Genomic DNA, 23,910 nt, shown 5'->3' with positions numbered 1-23,910 from the left:
CCCGGTATATGGAAAGTCACTTGCGAAGGATGGGTCAAAAAATGGATGTGAAGTGACCTTAATGATCCTTTTCCTAGAAGGCAGTTAAAAATGGAGCTTGCTTGCTCTTTAAGCAAGGTACAAATATTTCTAGGATAAGGAGGTGAGGATTTAAGGGCTAGGTTGGAGGAGTATACCTTGTAAAGTATTTTCCAATCCCTAAAATCATTATTGAACTTGATTTTCCAAGTGGTTATTGAAGAATTAACTTTTCAAAGGTACGAGACCGCACTAGACCAAGTGGACCCAACCTAGTTTAAGGGGAATGAGTCTACCAACCAATGATGATCTTAACCCAGACAAGGAAGGGGAAGAATCAAAACAAGAATTCACACTTAAAGGTGTCAACTTGATCTTATGAGGTACTAGCATAGGGAACACTAGGGCAAAGTTTGATCTCAAAGTTAGGGCCTGGTATATCTCGCAATCCCATCATTAGAATGGCTTCAAATTTGGAGGAGACCTTGAGGACACACCAATGTTGTATAGGCTAGGAGATTGAACCTTTTTTATATGGCTACTTTGTCAGGAAAGTGATACCCTAGGTGACCCAACTTGACTAGACCTAGAAGAGAGGGGGAAAGGTGAATAAAAATGGTTCTTTGACTGACCACCTATTGGTAGATCAGTGCCTAATCCCTTGGGGAGAATGGAGTCTAGGAGAATGATGAGAAATGACTTCGTTTCTCAGTCAAGAAGGCCTCAAGGACAACTTCTCTTGGCCTTTAGGGCAAGAAGAAGTGAACTCATAGCTTTATACTTCACTTTGCAGAAAGAGATGGCTTACCAAGATAAATTCATTGGTAGAATTATCCCTAGGAGATTTCATTCAACATACATGGCCCATACATTGAGAGATGCTATATAGAAACAAAATTTCCCCAATTTCACAATTATATAATGCAACAATTAGCCCTAGTATAGTGAAAATCCCATTCCAATGTATATGACAAAGTAAAAAATGAATAGAATTAAATGTGTGTACTTACATGTAAGAGAACATATCCAACCATAAACAATTTGACAATAAATAAGCTCCAAGATAAGATAATCTAATATAAACATCAAAAGTCATCCATTCTCCAATTCATCCTCCAAGAAGAAGTGTGAAATTCTCAAGAGAGAAGAATGGTCCAATCCAAAGTGATGATACAAATGAATTCATGCCTCTCCTATTTATACACTCATTAGGAGTTAGAATTACCTAATTTGAGCCTACAATATCCCATAAACTAAAGTAATGTGCAAATAACTATCTATTGGTGAGAAGCCCACTAAAATAGCTCATAAATAAAATAATATGCCTCCCAAGAGGTCAAATTATCAATAATGCATGTCGTTGGGCTCTCTAAGAGGCCTGATGAAGTCCATAAGTTCTAAAATCATGAGTTGGGCTTCCAAAAGTAATGGACAAGGGGTTGGCCCCTTGTTCTCCACATAATAAACCTGTGGTGCTCCCATTGGCTTTGAGGGCACACAAGTGACCTCATGGGTCTCCAAGCAAGTAGAAGATGTCTATGAACCATATGTAAGGGCTCAGATCATGATGTAAGTGATGCCACATCAACATACAAGTCTTGGGTCATCTTCCAAGTGCACGGTACAACTGTGGGGCAGGCTGGGAAAAGGTGAACCAGGTGTATGTTCCTCGTCTAATAGGTGAATCTTGAGCAATCTTCGAACATCTATTGGGATACATGGAGTGTTGTCTACTTCTGTGGAGGCCCATGGCTCTCAACAAACACCCTACATGTGCCAACGTATCCCTCTGGAGGGGTAGGACTCCATATAGGGAGACCAAACCCAAGATGGAGACCACTTGCAATCCTGAATAAGATCCTTAGACTTCCAGTACAAAATTTCATCAAGGAATTGAGTAAAATATCTTACAAATGATGGAACACAAGTGGGGACTTAATAATGGTCTTCCCTTCCATAATGGGCTTTGGAATATGCTAATATCTCCAAGTTCCAAATGGGGTTAACCAAGTATCCCATTAGGTGGTTTCTACTTCTAAAGGGGATAATATGTCCAAGGTACATCCTTTAAAATGTGGTGGCATGTGATAAAGAGATGGATGGAGTAGGGAATGAAAAGGGGCATCCCTGGGCCACATGTTGGGGTACAAGGGTAGCTAGTAAAATGGAAGCTCACATTTGGCTATATAATGTATAGGATGGAGAAATCATGGTACATGAGGTGCCCCGACCTTGATTTTAAACCCTAATTTATATGTCTTTTGCCTTTTTATGATTTATTTAATTGACTGCTCGGAGCTCAAGGGGTAACATCATGATGTGCGAAATATAGCAATGGATACCCCCTTTTAAGGTAGGGCAGTTCATTTCCCACTAGGGGTTGGGACAATCATCCGTCCCTATATGATCAAGGAAGCTCATAGAGCCTGTAGGAACCATGGTGATGGCCATGATTATGGGGTAGAGATCATGTATTGGCTTCTACCAACATGCTAAATGTGTTTGTCTCAACCATCTTTTGTATTTTGTGGTAAATTTTCTTGTTGAATGTGACCAATTATGCTTTTGCTTTTGTTTTTAGTTGCATCAACCTCCGGGGCATCATTCCAGACCCGACCCAAGGCATGGGAAGGGGAAGGGGAGAGCTAACACTATGTGGAGCCAACGGAGGAATATGGACCTAGGCAGGAGAAATGATGGATGGGGTTATAATGAGTGGAAAGGGGGCAATATATATGGATGAGGGAGCGGGACCATGCAAACAAAATCATGGTTTCCCATGAAATACCATCCCTAAAGCCAAGTGGTTAGTAAAAGAGATCCTACGAGACTAAAATACAAGATTAATATCCAAAAGGGGTCTAGGGTACAAGAGCACAAACCTAGCCCATTTGTTCCGTCGAATCCCCCAATTAATCCATGCCCATAAGTGTCCATGATAAGCAAACTATACTATTCAATTACCAAATGACAAGGCATACCTTTAGGTTCGGGAGGCCCACCTTCAAACATACGATCATAGAAGATGGGTGAGGACCACATGGTTGACTTAGGTGGCAGAAAAGTGGAACAATGAGATATTTGGTGGCTGTAAGGGGCTGATGGCTACTGACTAAGGAGCATCTTGGAGAATAATATTCTCCTAGGGATATCACCCACAAAATGGTGGGTAACAGGCTGAAAAAAAGATTTGGTTCAACCCAATCTATGGTCAGGTGCTATGTGGAAGTCACTGACTTGGTTGTCTTTTGCACAAGATTAATAAGAGCTATTTTCCTATTGTAATCTATGAGAACTTGTACTTGTTATTATGATGATTTTATGTATGTTCTATCATGGTTAATAATTTGGTTATATGCTTGGTTATAAACATGGATTTGTAATGTGCTCTAGATTTGACTTGTTCATGATTTGATAAGTATATGAATGATTGATGAATGCGTGGACTAACAAGTGATATTGCAACTAATATGAGAGGGAATTAGACCTTCTTGATGATGGAATACAAACCCTTATGATCAGATATGCATTCATGGCTTGTAACTCTTATGTTAGCCATGTGTTTGGTGAAATGTATGTTATGCATTAGGCATGTCCTGTGTCATTTTTTGTTCAAGATTTGTATGAATGGCTTCATTATTATGTCATTTACAATTCTGAGAAGTTACAAGCAGTTTTGGACAGTGGTCTGGAGGCTAGCCTGGAAAAGTGGTTAAGATATTGGGACGACACCCTTGAACTAGAGGATTTGGGTTGCAACCACATGGAGAACATGTTGTGCATGTGGTTGGAGGGTCATAACCACACCCTTGTAGGCTTGTGCTTGCAGTTGGGGTGTAAGGCCAGAGAAAAATAGCTTCAACTCAGGGTTTGGTCACCTAGGGTGGTTCTTTGTCCCCTAAGTGTCTTATAATTGTTGAGGGATGTTTGTGAGGTATCAGTTGTTAGCTCCACTTCCATAACCGAATCTTGGAGGTCGGGTCATGTCATAGTGGCGCTTCGCTTCACATTTACCTGAAGGGCTTGTAAAAGTGGAAAATGTGGGGTGGTAGTGTAAATGTGGGTAAATGTTCAAATACTTGGATTGGATGGGCTATATGCATGCATTGTCATGGTTATGGTTATTGTTCATGAGGTCATTACATATAGTGAGTGTTATCATGCATGATATCGACATTTTGATATGGTCATGTATATATCTCTCTGTCTCTGTCTCTGTCTCTATATATATATATCCCTCTGTGTGTGTGTGTGTGTGTGTCTCTCTCTCTCTCTCTCTCTTTATATATATATATATATATATATATATATATATATATATATATATATCTGTGTGTGTGTGTGTGTCATGCTAATCTAGATTGATTTTATAGATGAGATAACCTCCCCTGAACTTCATTGAGGACTATTTATTATTTTTATATTTGGTTATTTGACATGGTATATTTGCAAGAAGAGGAGGATTAGACATGACTAGTAGAATAGTGGATTACAGTTCACGAGACTCTTCTTATAGATAAACTAAGCAACATGTGGAAGAGTACATTCCTGACATATCAGATACCTTGAGAAGTCTAAAGGCATAAACTAGAAGTTGCAAGGCAAATAATGATAGGATCATTCAGTCATAAGAAATACTTTCTAGGGCATAGTAAAAGCAAATATAAGTCAATGCAGTGATCCTTCAGAGTTTGTCGGATTTGCAGAGACAGGGACAACCACGAATTAGTTATGGACAAGAGGAAAGGACTAATAGGGGATATGGTAGTAGGTATCATGGAGAGAACAAGATGGATAGGGATAACATAGTCATAGAGGGTAGGTTCTTGGATACACTTGACAAGAGAGGCAATGGTTATGGTTTCTATTCTAGTTAGTGTTTAGACAGGTACCATGATCATCATCACTATCATCCTTACAAGAGGAGTGAGAGGGGATACTTTCCAGATGAGTTTAAGAAAGAAAAGCCTCCTACATTTGATGGATAGATGAAGAAAACAAAAGATGCAGAGGCATGGATGCTTGGGATGAAGAAGTTCTTCAAGCTGCATGACTATAATGAGAACATGAAAGCCAGGATAGCTATTTTTAGTCTCAAAGGAAAAGTAGACATTTGGTAAGAAGATGTGTTTAAGAGGCATCTAGATAGAGGATTTGGGTTGGCACGAGTTTAAAAGAATCTTCTGAAAGAAGTACTTGTCAGAGAAATACTATGATGGTAAGGCTAAGGATTTATATGATTTGAAGATGGGATCTATGAAAAAACAGGAGTACATGACTAAGTTTCTAGAATTATTGAGGTATGTTACTTACCTCAAGGATGAGAAGATGAAAGTTCAAAGATTTATCAGTGGACTACCGTTAGTATTCAAGGATCAGATTGATTATGATGAGCCTCAGTCACTGGAGGAATTCATTGGGAAGTTGAAGCACTGTTATGAGAAATTGAAGTGTAATTCTAAGCCTAAGCAATACTGGGAAGGGAATGACAAGACTAAATAAAAGTGGCCACCGAAGTGAGAAAGACCTTAGGATGAAGGTGAGAAGAAAAATGTTGCTCTTTACAATAAGTTTAGTACGATATAGAAGGGACATGGACCTCATCCTAGAGAGAAGCAGAATAAGGGTAGTGGAAGGGAACCATTGCAGTGTTGGATTTGTGGGAAATATCATCGCAAGAAGGATTGCCTATTGTATCATGGTGTAAGAACTAAAATCTACAGTGCTCAGGAGGCACAGATAGTTGGGGATGCGGACTAGAGCATTCCTCAGATCTACGAAACATTTGATAACAAGAAGGCGAATCACCAAGCATCCATTATTGAGAAGGAAGGTAAGATTTTTGAACACGTTGTTTCCATTTTGATTGACCCTAGATCTAATTATATTTATGTTAATCCTGACCTGGTGGATAAGTGTGGTTTGAGAAAAGAAGCACATGCAGAGTCTTGGTTGGTGCAGTTGGCTATAGGTACTAAGAAAAGAGTTCATCATTGTGAAAGCTTGTGCATTTGAGATGAACGGTATGTCTACATCAACACATCTAAATGTGCTTCCATTAGGATCATACAACATGCTTCTGGGTATGGATTGGTTGTAACTTCATAAGACTAAGGTAGATTTTTATGAGAAGGCTATCGAGTGCTTGGATGATGATTGAGAGAATAGAATCTTGCAGAGAAAGAAGAAGCCTACATCAGTAAGAATGGCTACAAATATGCAAGAAAAGTGCAGTTGTAGGAAAGGGTGTGTATTGTTCACAATGCATGTTTCCAATGAAAAAGGTAAGGATGTTGAGGATGCAGAAGTCTTGAAGAGGTATCCAATTTTGTAGCAGTTTCAAGATGTATTCCCAACAGAGATTTCAGATTTACTGCCTCACAGAGAGTGGATTTATCTATTAAGTTGGTACCAAGAGCAACACTAGCACCAAAGGCACCTTACAGGGTGAGCACACCAGAGTTAGTGGAACTGGAGCTACGGTTGAAGGAAATGCTTGAAAAGGGATACATAAGGCCAAGTGTATCACCTTGGGGTGCACCACTATTGTTTGTGAAGAATAAGTATGATACTATGTTGTGGCCAGCAACAACCCCCCTTCTTATTTAGTTTTATCACTAATACTAAATAAGTGGGGACCCTTATTCAAAAATTCAAAAAATCGATTAATGCTTGTATTTCCTTTTTCAATAAAACTTACTATCATAAACTTAGAAGAATACCCTCAAAAATCTAAAAAACTTAAGTTTTATGATAAGTTAGGAAAAAATCACTCCTTAAAAGCACGTCACATCGCAAAAAGGGTAATGAATACCTTCTCACAAGCGGAATTCTAAAAATGTGAAATTGCGATGCGAAATCACGCATCGAAAAACCCTCATCGCATCGCATGCCTTAAACATCACCTACGCTGAAGTGCCTTAAAATGCCAATATGCGATGGCACATCTCACGAATCGCATTTCGCAAAAAACACATTGATGGATGCTTGCCACACGTAAAAGAATTGCGATTTGTGATATGGCGATATTGCGATCTGCGATACTGCGATCTGTGATATTGCAAAGCAAATCGCAAAATCGCCTTATCGCAGATCTGTACGGCCCGTTGTTCGAAGAAAGTTTTTTTTTAAAACTAAGGCCCAGTTATGCGCATTTATGTTAATTAATGAGTTAGTTGGCAATCATTAATAAAATATGGTTTTGATCTTATCAAGGAGCCAATTCACGTAAGGTGATATATTTTATATGTTTTCCGCATTTAAAGCTTTCTCGTCACCTTTTCTTATCATCGTTCTCACCTCATTTGTAAACTGCAGGAGCGAAGAGTTGAGAAGTATACAGAGCAGAGTTCAAGATATTATGGGAAAGAAGGGTAAAGCTCCCAGTTCTGAAGATAAAGAGATGACTCCCTTGTACACAGACACCACCTGCAACAAAGATACCGGTATTACTACTTGGGAAGGCATGTATAATTTACTTGAGGAAGAAGATCCCAAGGTAATGGAGGTCACCGCTACTGCAGGCTCACACGGGTCTTCTGAGGTATCTATCATAGATCTAGCATGTTCATTCTTGCACAGGATAGCGGCGAGGCCCAAAATTCTCCTGTATACAGACATGGTTAAATGAGTACTAAATAATACTGATATCATGTATAGAGAATTCAAAAGCTTAGAACCAAGAACGTATAAGTCATTCTTTCCACGAAATTTAAGCTTTATATCCTCTAATAAAAAGCGCGCAAGAGGCGAAAATCGCACCAAGGAAGCCCAGATTAAGAAATGGAGGCAGTTTCCGAGGTGTTAATCGCGCATCGCCAGGCAAAACCCCTCGAGATGGGAAGCCTCAAATTGCTCAGTCGCCTGTAAGCGCGGAAATTTGTAGGAAAAAGTGCTAAAGATGGAAAGTAAAAATGGAACTCAAAACCAGTGATATTTATCAGGTATATCATCAAGTGGTATGTAAATATCTACCAAATGTACAACATCTACAAACAAGCTGGAGACAGAAGGCTCAAGAAAAGGCAGAATCAATCCAAAGGTTAACCAAGTTGAATTGGGATTCTTACTGGGCGTACTTGGTAAAACCACATAGCCAGTGCATGACTCTCAAATGTGTCATCAATTCTACCGAGAAGATGGCGCCAGCTCTTACAGATTCCGTTTTCGCAGGACAGCTAAAGTCGGAAGTCGGCCAGCCAACTCTCCTCAAGAAAATGCTGAACGCATGCGATTTCAAGGAACATATACATAAATAGTTAGTTAGTAGTTTTAGTTTTAGATTCAGTTTTAGTTTTAATTTTGCTTTATTTTTGCCTGAAATGAGGATGGTCATTTAAACCGCATCCTACATTTTTGTAATAAATTATTTTTAGAATTAGTTAGTAGTATTTAAACCCTTCTCATGCATTTAGAGAAGGGTCCATAAATTTATCAAAAACTTGTCCTCAGAACATGCACTTTTGCACCCTCCGAGGAGGTTTTGATGAATGAATGGAACAAGATTTATTGATATCTGCATTTAATATCTACTACTGATGTTGCACTTCTGTACTCTTAGTGGATGTTGGATTAAGAAGAAATAGATCATTATTACTGGAGCTCATGAGTAGAACTAGTTATAAATGGTACTTTTATCTCTTAACTGTTTCTACTTATGTGTTATGGTGATATTCATGTTCAATTATTTATATATGAATGCTTAAATGCTTGAGTTATCATTTGGCACTTTTGTACGGTGATAGCTATTTATTTATGCTTAGTATATGAGTAGCTTACTATGCGATATGTTTTTCACAACTGTTTCATCTAACTTTTTATATGAAATGGTTTATCTTTATTGAATTCTTTTCTCATAGCAGTTGAATGATATTTATTACCAACTGTCATTTGAAATCATTTTAGATCGCATAACAGAAAGATTACATCCTGGGTTAGTTTAGAATTAGATATTTTTGTTTACTAGAATACAATTTCATGTTGTTAGATTAGATTTAGAATAGAAAGCATTTTACTTAGGAATCATTAGGAAAGAAATATCAATTCTCAACACACACACATATATATTGGGAAACTGGTCCCATATCCCTAGTCGGACCCACTATACCAAACGGAAAAGGAGCTGCTAACCAAGGTCCGGACCGTGGGTATCCCCCTTCTTGTAGACCCGATTTTCGGGGCTTCAACATACTCTTAGGTTGTGCATCGATTACAGACAACTGAACAAGGTGATGATTAAGAATAGATATCCCTTACTAGGGATAGATGATTTATTTGATCAGTTGAAGGGAGCAACAATTTTCTCAAAGATTGATTTGAGATCAAGATATCATCAGGTACACATAAAATAAGAGTACATGTAAAAGACTGCTTTTCGGACTAGGTATGGGCATTATGAGTTTGTTGTGATTCCTTTTCGTTTGATTAATGCTTTAGCTACTTTCATATGTTTGATGAATAATGTATTACATCCTTATCTTGACAAGTTTTTGTTAATATTCATTGATGATATGTTGATATATTCTAAGAATGAGGAAGAGCAAGCAGAACACCTGGAAACAATGTTAATATTTTTGAGAGAGCATCATTTGTATGTCAAGCTTAGTAAGTGAAGTTTCTTTCAGATAGAAGTTCATTACTTGGGACATGTCATTTCCAAGGAAGGTATAACAATAGACTTGGAAAATATCAGAGCTATCATGGAATGGGCAGCTCCTACGAATGTGGATGAGGTCAGATCATTCATGGGGTTAGCAGGTTATTACAAGAGGTTCATCAGGTCCAACTTCTCACGAATTTCATATCCTATTACGTCTTCGTGGAGGAAAGGAAATAAGTTTCAATGGATAATGGAATGTGCAGTTAGTTTTGAGAAGTTGAAGCAGTTGCTTACAAATGCTCCATTTCTAAAGATTGTAGATCCAGATAAAGAGTATGTGGTGTGTACAAATTCTTGCAAGAGAGGAATTGGTGGAGTCCTAATGCAATATGGACATGTGCTATGCTATGAGTCAAGGAAACTGAATAAGCACGAGAAGAATTATGTGACTCATGATCTTGAGTTGGCAACGATCATTCATGCATTGAAGATGTGACAGCATTATCTTCTTGGCAAGAGGTTTGTTTCGATGAGTGATCACAGTGGGCTAAGATACTTATTTGACCAACCTAATCTGAATTCCAGGAAAGTTAGATGGTTGACCACACTTAGTGAGTTTGACTTCAAGATCATGTACATTAAATGTGAAGAGAACAAGGTTGCATATGTTCTTAACATAACAGTGTAGGTAAATCACATTGCAACTATGAGTTTATATGGGACGTATTTGTAGGAGTAGATCTTGTAGGAAGGGAAGAAGGACGACAGGTACCAACAACTTATGCATAGGTTACAACAACAGGGTGCAAGTGATACAGATGAGGAGTATCATCTCACGACAAATGGCTTCGTCAGATTCATGAACATGATTTATGTACCAGATGACAGTGAGCTCAAGAATCTTATCTTGAGGGAGTTTCATATTTAAGCCATATTCATGTCACTTGGGATATTAGAAGACATTGAAAAAAGATAAGAAATTCTATCATTGGTCAAACTTGAAGAAAGAGGTGGATGAGTTTGTTGCGAGATGTTTGGAATGTCAGCATGTAAAAGCAAAGTGTAAGCATCCAAGTGGTGTATTAAACTTGATTCTAATTCTAGAATGGAAATGGGAGGTCATTTCCATGGACTTCATTACAGGTGTACCGAGGAAAATCAAGACAACATGAATCCATCATGGTTGTGGTTGACATGTTAAGTAAGGTAGATCATTTCATTGCAGTTAAGTCTATGAATTCAGCCAGTGAGGTAGCTCAGATTTTCATCAGGGAGATAGTGAGGTTGCATGGTGTTCCTAAGAAGAATATATCTGATAGAGATGCCAAGTTCACTTCTAGGTTTTGGAATGAGTTGTTTGCAAGTTTAGGAAAAAAGTTTTCCTTTAGTACAATTTATCATCTGCAACCATATGTACAGAAAGAAAGGGTTAATAAGATTCTTGAGGATATGTTGAGGATGTATGTCATGCACCAACAAAGGAGGTGGGAGGAGTATTTTACAATGGTAGAGTTTGCATGCAATAATGGGTATCCAAAATCCTTGAGGATGAGTCCATTTGAGACAATTTATGGGAAAGGTTGTAATATTCCCATAAACTAGATTGATCCAGTGAACATGGTACTGATTGGACTAGAAATATTGGTAGAGATGGAACATGAAATGCAGGTTATCAAGAAGAATATAAAAGAAAAAATAGACAGACAAAAGAGTTATGCAGATCAACACAAGGCATTTAAGGAGTTTCAGGTTGGAGAGCATGTGTACTTGCACATCAAGCCCAAGAAGAGCTCCATGAGGATTGGATCATGTGCCAAGTTGAGACCTCGATATTGCGGGCCTTTTGAGATCCTTGAGAAGATTGGACCAGTGGCCTACAGACTTGCACTGCCACCAACAATGAAAGTCCATGATGTTTTCCATGTTTCATTACTTAAGAGATGTGTGAAAGATGTTAATCATACGATTGGCTGGTATGTATTACAGGTGGAGCCAGAGGAGAATTCCAGCCGAATCCTAAGTGCATATTGCAGTGGAAACATCTCATGCTACGGAACAGAGAAATCGAGCAACTTAAAGTGCATTGGAAGAACTTTGGGCGCAATGAAGCTACATGGGAGATTGATGATCAGATGCAGGGTACGTATGCTTCATTATTTGTTGGTTGATGCAAAGGAGTTTTGGTATAAGTACATATCTATGTATGGTTTTTATTGTAGATACCACAATGAGCTATGTTATAAAGCTCCAATAAGTGGCGTGATTGTCATGTTGGTTTTTCTTTTCAGCAAGTTGTTATTGTAAATACTACATCGACCTATTTTATAAATCTCCATGGGAAATATGTTTTGGTTTTCAACAGTTTTGATGGTCATAGGTGTCATAGAACACCAAGGACAGTGTTACCCCGAGGGGGATGGGTTTATAACATCCCCAGGTTAAAAGTTCATGTACTAAAGGATAATAAAGGAAAAATAAGGCCAAGGTCATGGGACACATATTCCAAACTGAATGTTGGCCAAAAAACTATAATGGGCATCACTTGTTGTTTATCATGGCTAAGGAAATTAGCAAAGGAAAAGAGGCATTAATTGACATTTACTTATGGAAATAAAGGAAAATAGGAGAAAAGGGAGATGAAGGGTCATAAATTTGCATGAGAATAAAATTGAAGGAAAATAGACTAAAATGAAGAAAATAGAGGCCTCAATGATAAAAAGGCTTCTGAGGATCAATTCACAACGTTAGTTAGTTCAGTTTTGGAGCTCTCTTCTATTATGTCATACTCTTGTTGCCATTATGAATTATGTGTTGTCCTTGATGGAAACCTACCTGATGAGTTGCTCTTTGATGGAAACCAACTTGATACAGATGTCAACAGGATGTGTCTATAGACGTGACAAGGATTTTTGATAAAGGCATAACAGTTCAGAGGCAGAGGAATGACAAATTTGAAATTTCAAGAAGTATACGCGGATTCTGTTAAGCAAAGGCACGCACAATTTTTGCACCATGGTATTCTAAATACCAAGGGTCCTTACCATGGTATTTCCTTGTGGTATTAAGCCCAACAACGAATTTTTTGACCCCGTCTAAGAAAACCATCAATTGTAGTGTGGTTTTGACCTATGGTATTGGATAAGGGCTAAGCTATATAAGGAGATGAAGATCAAAGTGGTGAATGTGTGCAAGTGATGAATATCTTATGAATAGTTAGATCTGAAGAAAATATGCATGTAATGGGTTATTGATGTTTTTCTTGATCTAAAACTAAGTATGCACCTGAGAATTTGATGATGGATCAGATCCAATAGATCTGAGATGACAATCTTGATTATGAGGTGATTTGATCTATGTTGATAGTGTCTTAACACGTGATTTTTCTGTGTATGCCGAGATCTGGGTATGTTTGAAGTTCTGTGTTGCAGCGAAGGTTTGATTAAAAAATTACAGATTTCTATGAGGATTTTATAACCTGAAAGGCGCGTACACACGCAAGTGTGATACTGGTAAGTCGCGTATATTTCTTAATTTATACGCGGGTTTGTTTCCTGAAAAGCGCATATACACGCAGATATGCTTTAAGGAAATCACGTACAGAAACTAGGGTTTTGATGAAAAAGGATGTCTGATCAGTTTAATAACCCTTGATGTGTTTCCACTGTTTGTCAATGAAGTCTTCTTGATGATACATGCTTAAAAATAATGTCTAAAAGATGAATTAACTGATTGAAGAATGTTGAAGATACTTGCTGTTTGTGATTGAAGTTCAGTGAAGGTTTTGTGATTGTTTTAGAATGGTGTAGTGGATCTGTGTGTGATTCAATATTTATTTTAGAGTGACAGTGGATCAGTTTTCAGAATTCAATGGTTTAAGATCTGTACGCGGGTATGCTTCATGGAAAGCGGGTACACACACATTTTTGCTATAGTAAAGTAGTGTATATATTTTGACATATGGTTGATGAGGGTTTACGATAACAAATTCTGGTTTCTGTGATGTGTAGTATGTTGATTGATATTCTGGTTACAATGATCTCACTGTTCTGGTTATTTAAGTTGATTGACTTAGGTTTCAGTTGATTGGTTGATTTTTGGTTGATTCGGTTGATTCAGTGATTGGGTTGATTTAGTTGGGTCAGATATTGATTGTTTTAGATGATGATTCAGTGATTTGTTGCAATAATCAGTTTCAACATTGATATTTGGTTTTGGGCTTAAATGTTGATAGTGGGTCTAGTCTGAAAATTTGATGAAACGTGGCCTATAAGTTTTGATGTGTTGTAGCAGGTGGATCCATAGTGAAAATTTATGAAACGTTTTCCCCAAAGGTGTTGAAGGTTGGAGCCTTCAATGAGGGAGTTGAAGCTTCCTTCTAGTGGCAGCTAGTAAATCAAATCAAGGGGTTGGAGCTCCCTTCCGGTGGGTGCTAGTAAACGAGATCAGGGGATTGGTGCTCCCTTCCAGTAGGTGATAGAAAACGAGTGAAGGTTGTAACCTTTTGCAGGTGGGTGCCTGCGTGCTGGTATGAGTTTGCATTAGTACAGGATTGTAAGAAGTTTTTATTTATATTAAAAAGAAGATAGAGACGACAACAACGGTGGTTTTTTTTCCGATATTGGGTCTCCACCTTAAATCATGGTGTTCATGTGTGTGATGGTTTATTTTGTTCTTACTACACATGGTTATTGTCTATTTATTGTTTAATGAATTACTGATGCACTGGCCTAAGATAAACAAAAGATGAATTAATTGAAAAACTAAGTTTACTATATGTATGCTAGTTGTTTGAATAAGAATCGCGTACATACATGAGTTGCCTTAAATAAAGTTGCGTACAAAAATATGGATATGAATTTTTAAAGTTTAATGATTTGAAAATACTAATTCAGGTCCCCTCTCAGTATTTTTCCCAACAACTCTTGCACACATAGAGCATTCTTAGAGCACTCTAGAATTGGTGAAAGGAAAGGAAAGGAAGGACAAGGAAAGTAAAGGATAAGTAAGGAATATTGGATCAAGTAACTTCAACAGGAGGATTTTGCAGGTAACAGGTTGCATGTGTGATTTCCTAGCTGAGGTGTGAATGCATGGTACATGCATTTGTTCATTTATTGTCACTAGCATGGGTTTTTCCTCATTTGACAATTGTTTTAGCCTTGCCTTGCCATTTCTTGGATAGCCATGGAATGATGGGATTATTTTCGAGTTGTGCTTTGGATTACTAGAAGGTTTTGGAACCAGGTGAGGTGGTCTCAGGAAAATTCCTAAGGGTTGGGGGAAGAGGTGGTTTAATATTCAGGAAGCCCTCGACAGGTGGGTGGAGACAGGAAACTTCCTCAAGGTAACAATGAAGAAATTATGAGGCATCCAAGCTTGTTTGGGCTTCGTGATCTCTTGACTGGTTCTGGCGAGATCATGGTAGCCTGAGGGTGGAGCTGGTTTAATATCTGGGAAGCCCTAGTTGTTTATGTCTTGAGATCCCACATTCATGCTTGGATATGGCACGAGGTTGATTAGATGAAAGAAAAATTTGGTTTAGCCCAATATATGGTTGGGTGGTACATGAAAGTCCTTGACTTGGTTGTCTTTTGCACAAGATTAATAAGAGTTATTTTCCTTTTTCAATCTATGAGCACTTGTACTTTGTATTATGATGATTTGATGGCTATTCTGTCATGGTTTATAATATGATTATAAGCATTGATTTGTAATGTGATATAGATTTGACTTGTTCAATATTTGATAGTATATTAATGATCGATGAATGCATGGACTAGAGAGCATTAGACCTTCTTGATGATTATCAGATTGACTACAAACCCTTATGATCATAGAGACATTCATGAAATGTAACTCTTATGTTAGCCATGTGTTTGACGAATTTTTTTTTATGGATTAGGCATGTCCTAAGTCAGGTTTTGTTCAAGTTTTTTATGAATGGCTTCATCGTTATGTCATTTACGATTTTAAGAAGTTACAGATAGTTCTAGGTAGTGGTCTTGAGGCTAGCCTGGAAAAGTGGCTTAGATCTCAGGACCACACCCTCTGAATTGGAGGATTTGGGCTACAACTAGATGGAGGAAATGTTGTGCATGTGGTTGGACGATCATAATTGCACCATTGCAGGCTTGTGCTTGCGGTTGGGGTGTTAGGTCAGAGAAAAATAAGTTCAACTCAGGGTTTGGTCACCTTTGGTGGTTTTTTGGCCCTTAAGTGTCCTGTAGGCCTTGAGGGATGTCTGTGTGTTGTCAGTTATCGGACCCACTTCCATAACTAAATCTTGGAGGCCGGGTCATGTCATAGTGGTGCTCCGCTTCACATTTACCCAAAGGGATTGAAAAATAGGGTAAATGTGGGGTGGCTGTGTTACAATATGGAGCTAGAAGGGACTACTCCAACAATTACTTGTCATGCATTGGCAGACATCATGATGCAGGAGCATTAAAAATAGGCTTATGGGTGAGCCAAAAACACAAGTGAGAGATAATGAAAAAGATGGAAAGGGGAGAAACAAGTGAAGGAAAATGGTATTTGTGACACAAAGAATGGGTGATGAACCATGTACAAGAAGGTGATTCCCAAAGAACTGATATAGTGGCTAGTGAGCCATGTACTCTGGTGGATGGATACTCTTTTATATGGAATTAAACTTATATTTATGTTTTCCAGTACAAATAAAAAATGGATAAGAAGAGAAAACATCAACCAAAGATGAAGACAAAGGACAACAAGGGAAAAAAAAGAGGGACCAATTTAATACTCATTAAAAAGGGGGCAAAGGATTTAATATTCAAATTTGTAATGCTTAATAAATTGTATGATGAAAAATGTGATAGTGTAGACTTATTATAGAAATTCTACGTAGGGATGATAAATGGAGAGAATTGAGTTAATGTAGGGATGAATATTGTTGAGGAAATCATGGAGAGATATAGGATATATAATAAGAGATAGTTAGCGATTTTTTTGAGGGAATAGTGGAACTAATTTTCCATTTATGATGTATTTGTTATGGTCTCTTCATATTATATAAGGATACCATTTGTATACTAAATGTAACATGGGAAAATGATTTAATTAATAAAATTTCCCCTAAAGGGGAATTACAACATGCTCCCATGCCCTTTGATTTTCTTTGAGAAACTGTGTGTTTTTATTTTGATGCAGCCTGGTTGCATCACATCAATACTCCATAAACCCTCAAGATATAAGGATGTATCATAAAGCAAAAGGTAATACTATTGATTGATTTAAGTAGTTACCCATAACTTCATCAATTACAAGTTGGAAAAAATTCTTAATTTCTTTGTATTGAACATCACAATTCCAAGTAATGATTTTAGATGGAGGTACCATAATTTGTTTAGGAAAGTGCCATAATATTAATATGAATATGGGGGAGTATTTGTTGGTTAGTCCCATGATTGCAATCCAAATGGGTGTTTTTAATTTTGTATTAGGGGTCCAATGATTATAATCATTGGGAACGATGACCCTTAATTTTAATGATATTTTGGTAAATTTTTTCTCAGAAGGAAAGGAAATAGAGTTTAGAGGTATCCAAGGGAAACTCAATAAAATAATGAACTCTAATAGAATGAAAAAATTGCTAAAAAAGGGACACCAAAGTGTAATTGCATAATTGTGTTCACTATATGTTCAAACACATATATCCTTTGCTCCAGTGGATCTCCAAAAATCTATCAAATAACATGCTATGGTATTTGGAGATATTCCTAAGGGTCTTCCACATGCCCGCTATCATGACCATGTTATTCATTAGTGTCCTAGAAGTGTAACACCTAACTTTAGGCCTTATAGGTATCCACATGCACAAAAAAGTGAGATTGAGCATATGGTTCAAGAAATTTTAAAGGTATGCATCATTCATCCTAGCTAAATTTTTATTCAACAAGAATGATGTTGTCAAAAAGGATGGTTCATGGCGTATGTGCCTAGATTACAGACAACTCAACAAAATGATAATCAAAGATAAGTTTACTATTCTTGTCATTAATGAAGTATTAGAGGAATTACATGGAGCAACTTTATTTACTAATCTGGATCTTTGTTCTAGATATCATCAAATTAGAATGAGGTAAGAAGGCATTCCCAAAACAACCATTACAACACATGAAAGTCATTATAATATTTTGGTTTTTCCACTTGGACTTACAAATGCCCTTTCAACATTTCAAAGCTTGGTGAATTCTATTTTTAAACCCTTCCTTGGGAAATGTGTTCTAGTATTTTTTGATGACATACTAATCTACAACAAATCTTGGGAAGAGCATGTACAACATGTCAATAGGGTATTAACACTCTTGGAAGAGAAAAAACTATATGGAAAACATTCCAAGTGTTTCTTTGGGGTTTAAGAAGTAGAATATTTGGGTCATATTGTATCACATGAGGGTGCCAAGGTATATGCTAACAAAATCAAAGCTACGAGGGAATGGAAAATTCACAATACCTTGAATAAATTTAAAGGATTCTTAGGATTCACGATTTTGCTACAAGTTTGTCAAGAATTATGGTAAAATAGCAACACCTCTAACAAAATTATTAAAGAAGGAAGTATTTTCTTGGACTAAAGAAGCATCTAAATATTTTGCAGACCTTAAAGATATTATGAGTACAACATATGTCTTGGCGATACATGAATTCACAAAAGCCTTCATTGTTGAGTATGATTCCTTAGGCCATGACATTGGTGCAATTTTGATGCAACAAGGAAGGCCCCTTCCTTTGAAAGTAATGAACTTAAAGGGAAGAACTTAATCAGACCCATCTATGAAAAATAAACATTGGACATACTATATGCAGTTAAGAAATGACATCCATACCTAATAAGAATACACTTAAAAGTAAAAATATATCATGATAGTCTTAAGTACTTCTTGGAGCAAAGACTATTGTCAGAAGAGAAATAAAAATGGGTCACAAAGATGTTGGTTTATGACTTCGAAATTACCAACAAAAAAGGGAAACAAAATATTGTAGTAGATGCATTCCCAATGAAAGAGGAAGAACCATGTTAGGCCTTATATAAACCCTATGTAGGCTAGAACTCCTCATAGCCCCATTTTATTATAATTGTACCCTTTGTCTCCTATCTATATACTAAGGAGACCTAGTCTTAATATCATAAAATATTATTGTTCATTGGATTTATTGCAAAAGGAGGTTTCCCCCTTGAAGAGGATTGTAATTATTGGTTTATTATCATTTTTAAGGTGCCAAGGTCATAAAATTTGTTATTAGAGATCATGATCCTATGGTTTTGCTGATTCAAATAGGTCATTATGGATTATATATATATATATTGTGGATTATATATATATATATATATATATATATATATATATATATATATATATATATATATATAATCCACAATATATATATATATATATATATATATTGTGGATTATATCTATATATATATATATGGATTATATCTATATATATATATATTGTGGATTATATATATATATATATATATATATATATATATATATATATATATATATGGATTATATATATATATATATATATATTGGGAGGTCTCATATGGTGAAACTTGGAAAATATTGAGAATACATCTTAGGAAATCTTTAGTTCAATTTTGTAATCTTTGTTCACTATATTTTTGGAGATATGGTGTAGGGAAGTTAGGGTTTCTGAATGCTCCTAAATTCTATCTCAAATAAGTTAGTTTGACACTTTAACTTTTTTATTTAGGGCTTTATAAAGTAAAACTTGGACTGTATTAAGGAGAAATATTGGGGAATAGTTGGCTTCATTTTCAAAATTTGGTTCACTATACTTTCAGATTTATACCCTATGGAAGTTAGGGTTTTTGAACAATCATGAAATAAATTTTAAACATGGCAGCTTGGTATTTTTTTCTATACCTTCATGCCTTGGAATTTTCAGACTATGAACTATTTAGGAATTATATAAGACATATAGAAGTATCTCAGATACAGGTTCCAAAATTATATTTCAAGAATTAAACACGTGGCATGCTATACAAGTTTTCTCGTGGGAAGAGGAAAAAAATCAGCAAATTTTGGGAAAGTTACTATAAATTTCAGTTGGCACACCAAATTTAGTTGACACTCATAGAATTGTAGAAACTACATATCAGAGTATTATTGAATAAATTTTCAGATCCAAAAAGCTTCAAATATTAGAGATATATCAATAAAGATTCAACCATTTTGATATTCTCCAAATTAAGGTACGTAACTTACTATTGACCTAACCATTGATTACAAGATCCATTTTTCTTCGTTGTAATAAATAGGAATGCTATTATTATTTTCCAACATGCCTCCAAAGAAAGCTACTACACAAATTAAATCTATTGAAGGCGCATCCTTGACTCATAAATAAAGTGAAGACTTCAAATTTAGGTTATCTCAATTAGAGAATAAAATTAGTGAAATGGATGGTAGCATGTTGAAAAAGGTGGATTTTTTAGGTTCTCAAGAAAACCTTAAAAGAGAAATGGAAAAGAAGATGAACAAACACAAGGGAGGAGTAGAAAATAAGATGAATAAAAATAAGGAAGGAATAGAAAAGAAGATAAAATGAATACAAAAGAAGATGAATGAAAATAAAGAAAAAATAGAAAAGAAGATAAAAGGAATACAAAAGAAGATGAATGAAAATAAGGAAGAAATGTCAAAGAAGATAGAAGGAATAGAAAAGAAGATGAATGAAAATAAGGAATAAATACAAAAATCCTTGATTTCCATGGAAACTCTTCTCTTGGAGAGGATTCCTAAAAGGGATGTGGATATCCAAGGAAATCATGAACATAAGGAGAAGCATGTTGTTGAGAATAAATTTCATATGGAAAGTATGCTATCACAATTGGGGAGCAAAAATTATGAATAACAAAACAATAATCATGAAATTTCAATCCAAGATCCACATTATCAGGGCTTCAATTTAGCACCAAGGAACTACTACATTCCAAATATTGATATGAGTAAATTAGGTGGTAATGATCCTATAACATGGATATTTTGAATAGAGAAATAATTTGATCTACACCAAGTGGCATCCTTACAAAAGGTAAATATTGCATCCATGTTTTTAGAACAAAACCAACATGTATGGTATCAATGGCTTTGTGAAAGAAAAAATGATTATATTATATCTTGGTCCATTTTTACAAAGGAATTGATAGCACATTATGAGGATATTAAGAGCAACACATTTTTTAGTTCATTGGTAAATGTTCAACAAAAAGGTCCAATTATAGAGCACATTCAACAATTCCAAAAGTTGAGTTTCAAATTAAAGAATATTTCATAGGATAAATTGTTAGACCTATTTATGGGAACTTCAAAGGTAAGCCTCCAACGTGAGGTGTGTCTCCTTGAACCTAAATATATAGAGCATGTTTTCTGTTTGCCAAGGAAAGTTGAAAGTAAAAATATGGCCACTAGAAAACTGATCACTAATAATTATACAAAAAATCATGCTCCCTTTTTCTATGCCGACTAGGTTGAATCCTCAACAAATGGATGAAATAAGAGGAAAGGGACTATGTTTCTACTGTGATAGAAAGTATAATAAAGGGAATAAATGCAATGAGATGAAATTATTCTACATAGATTGTGAAGATGACGAAGATCAAGAAGAAAAAACTTCACAAGATATAGAGATAAAATATATTACTCCAATAATCTCTTGTCATGCATTGGACGACATTAACACTCCACAAACCCTCAAGATAGAAGGATATATCAAATGGAAAAGCGTAACAATATCGATTGATTCAGGTAGTACCCATAAGTTCATTAATCACAAATTGCAAACTTCTTAATTGCTTTGTATATCCAACACCAAAATTTCAAGTGATGATTGCAAATGGAAGTACCATAAATTGTTTAGGGAAGTTCCATAATATTAAGTTGAATATAGGGAAGTATTTTTTAGTTAGTCGCATGATTGCAATCCAAATGGGTGGTGCTGATGTTGTATTAGGGGTCCAATGATTACATTCATTGGGAACAATGACCTTTTATTTCCAATATATTTTCATAAGATTTTTCTTAGAAGGAAAGGAATTGAGCTTAAAGGTATCCAAGGGAAACACAGTAAAAGTGATAAGCTCTAATAACATGAAAAAATTGATTAAAAAGGAACACCAAGGTGTATTTGCACAATTGTGTTCATTAGATGTTCAAACATCTATATCATCTACTCTAGTGGATCTTCAAAAAATTATCAACAATCATGAGAAGTTATTTTGATAAATTCCTAAGGGTCTTCCATTTGTCCAAGATCATTCCCATGCTATTATTTTTCAACTTGGTATTGTACCACTTAACATTATGCCTTACACATATCACTACACAAAAGAGTGAGATTGAGTGTATGGTTCAAGAAATGTTAGAGGTGAGAATCATTCAGCCAAGCTCTTCACAAGTGGCGATGGCTATAAAAAAGGATGATTTGTGGAATATGTGTCCATACTAAACAACTCAAAAACATGATAATCAAAGATAAGTTTCCTATTCCTACCATTGATGAATTGTTAGATGAATTGCATGGAGAAATTTTCTTTAGTAAGTTGGATCTTCATTCTATATATCATCAAATCAGAATGAGGTAAGAAGACATTCCCAAAACAACCTTTAGAACACATGAAGGTCATTATGAGTTTTTGTTTATATCATTTGGACTTACAAATGCACCTTCAACATTTCAGAGCTTGATGAATTCTATTTCCAAACCCTTCTTTAGAAAATTTGTGTTAGTATTTTTTTATGGAATACTAAATTACAACAATCTTGGGAAGAGAATGTATAACATGTTGATATGGTATTCACACTATTGGAAAAAAACAACTATATGAAAATCCTTCGAAGTGTGCCTTTGGGGTTGAATAAGTGGAATATTTGGGTCATACTGTATCACATGATGGTGTCAAGGTGAATCGTAACAAAATCAAAGCTACGAGGGAATGAATAATCCTCAATACCTTGAAGAAACTCAAAAGGATTCTTAGGATTGACAGAATATTACCGCAAGTTTTTCAAGAATTATGGTCAAATAGTAGCACCTCTAACAAAATTATTGAAGAAGGAAGCATTTTCTTGGACTAAAGAAGCAACCAAAGAATTTGAAAAACTTAAAGAGGCTACGTGTACAGCTCCCATCTTAGAGACACTTGAATTCACAAAAATATTCATTGTGGAGTGCAATGCATCAAGCCATGGCATTGGTGCAGTTTTGATGTAAGAAGGAAGGTCCCTTGCCTTTGAAAGTAGCGAACTTCAAGGAAAAAACTTACTTAGACCCATCTATGAAAATAAATGTTGGAAATACTACATGTAGTTAAGAAATGGAATCCATACCTAATAGGAAGACACTTCAAAGAAAAAACACATCATAACAGTCTGAAGTAGTTCTTAGAGCAAAGGCTATCCTCATAAAAGCAACAAAAATGGGTCACAAAGATGTTGGGTTACGAATTTGAAATTATCTACTAAAAGGAAAACATAATATTGTGGCAGATGCACTCTCAAGGAAATAGGAAGACACAAATGGTTTACTATGTGCTATTTCCATTCCACAATATGACTGGGTGGGAGAAGTAAGGATAGAATGACAATAAGATGATAAGATATGCACGATCATTCAAAAACTATAGGAGGAGCCTGATATAGTACAAAAGTTTACATGGAAAAATGATTTGTTATGGTATCAATATTTCTTATACTTATGTAAAAATTCTCAACGTAGAAAGGTGGTCTTGTTGGAATTAAACACTTCTCATATAGGTGGACATTCAGGGTTCTTGAAGACATGCCATAAGATCAAGAAATGTATTTTTTGGGAAGGTCTTAAAGTAGATACGAAAAAAATTGTGGCATAATGTATGATATGCCAATAAAATAAAGGAGAGACTATCAAGACCCCATAACTCCTTCAACCATTGGCCATTCTAATCCAACATTGGGAAGAAGTTTCAATGGAACCAGAAACAATTTTGGAAACAAGGAATAAGAAACTCAGAAATTAAGCAATTACTGGGTACCTCATCAAATGGAATATCCTACTAGTGGAAGAAGTGACACGGGAAGATGGGTTGTTCATGTAGAAACACCCAGAGATAGTCGAGTGTTGAGGACAACACTTCCTTGAAGGCGAGAGACATGTTAAGCACTATATAAGACCCATGTTAATGTAGAAACCCCTTATTAAGCCCTAGATATTTAGAGATTACATTTATATTGTTATATTGTTATGTAGGCTAAAACTCT

The sequence above is a fragment of the Pinus tabuliformis genome, chromosome 7 (assembly GCF_031772625.1).
Source record: "Pinus tabuliformis cultivar Carrire ecotype Pingquan chromosome 7, CPIR1, whole genome shotgun sequence".
Lineage (NCBI taxonomy): Eukaryota > Viridiplantae > Streptophyta > Pinopsida > Pinales > Pinaceae > Pinus > Pinus tabuliformis.
Note: the sequence above shows the minus strand (reverse complement) of the source record.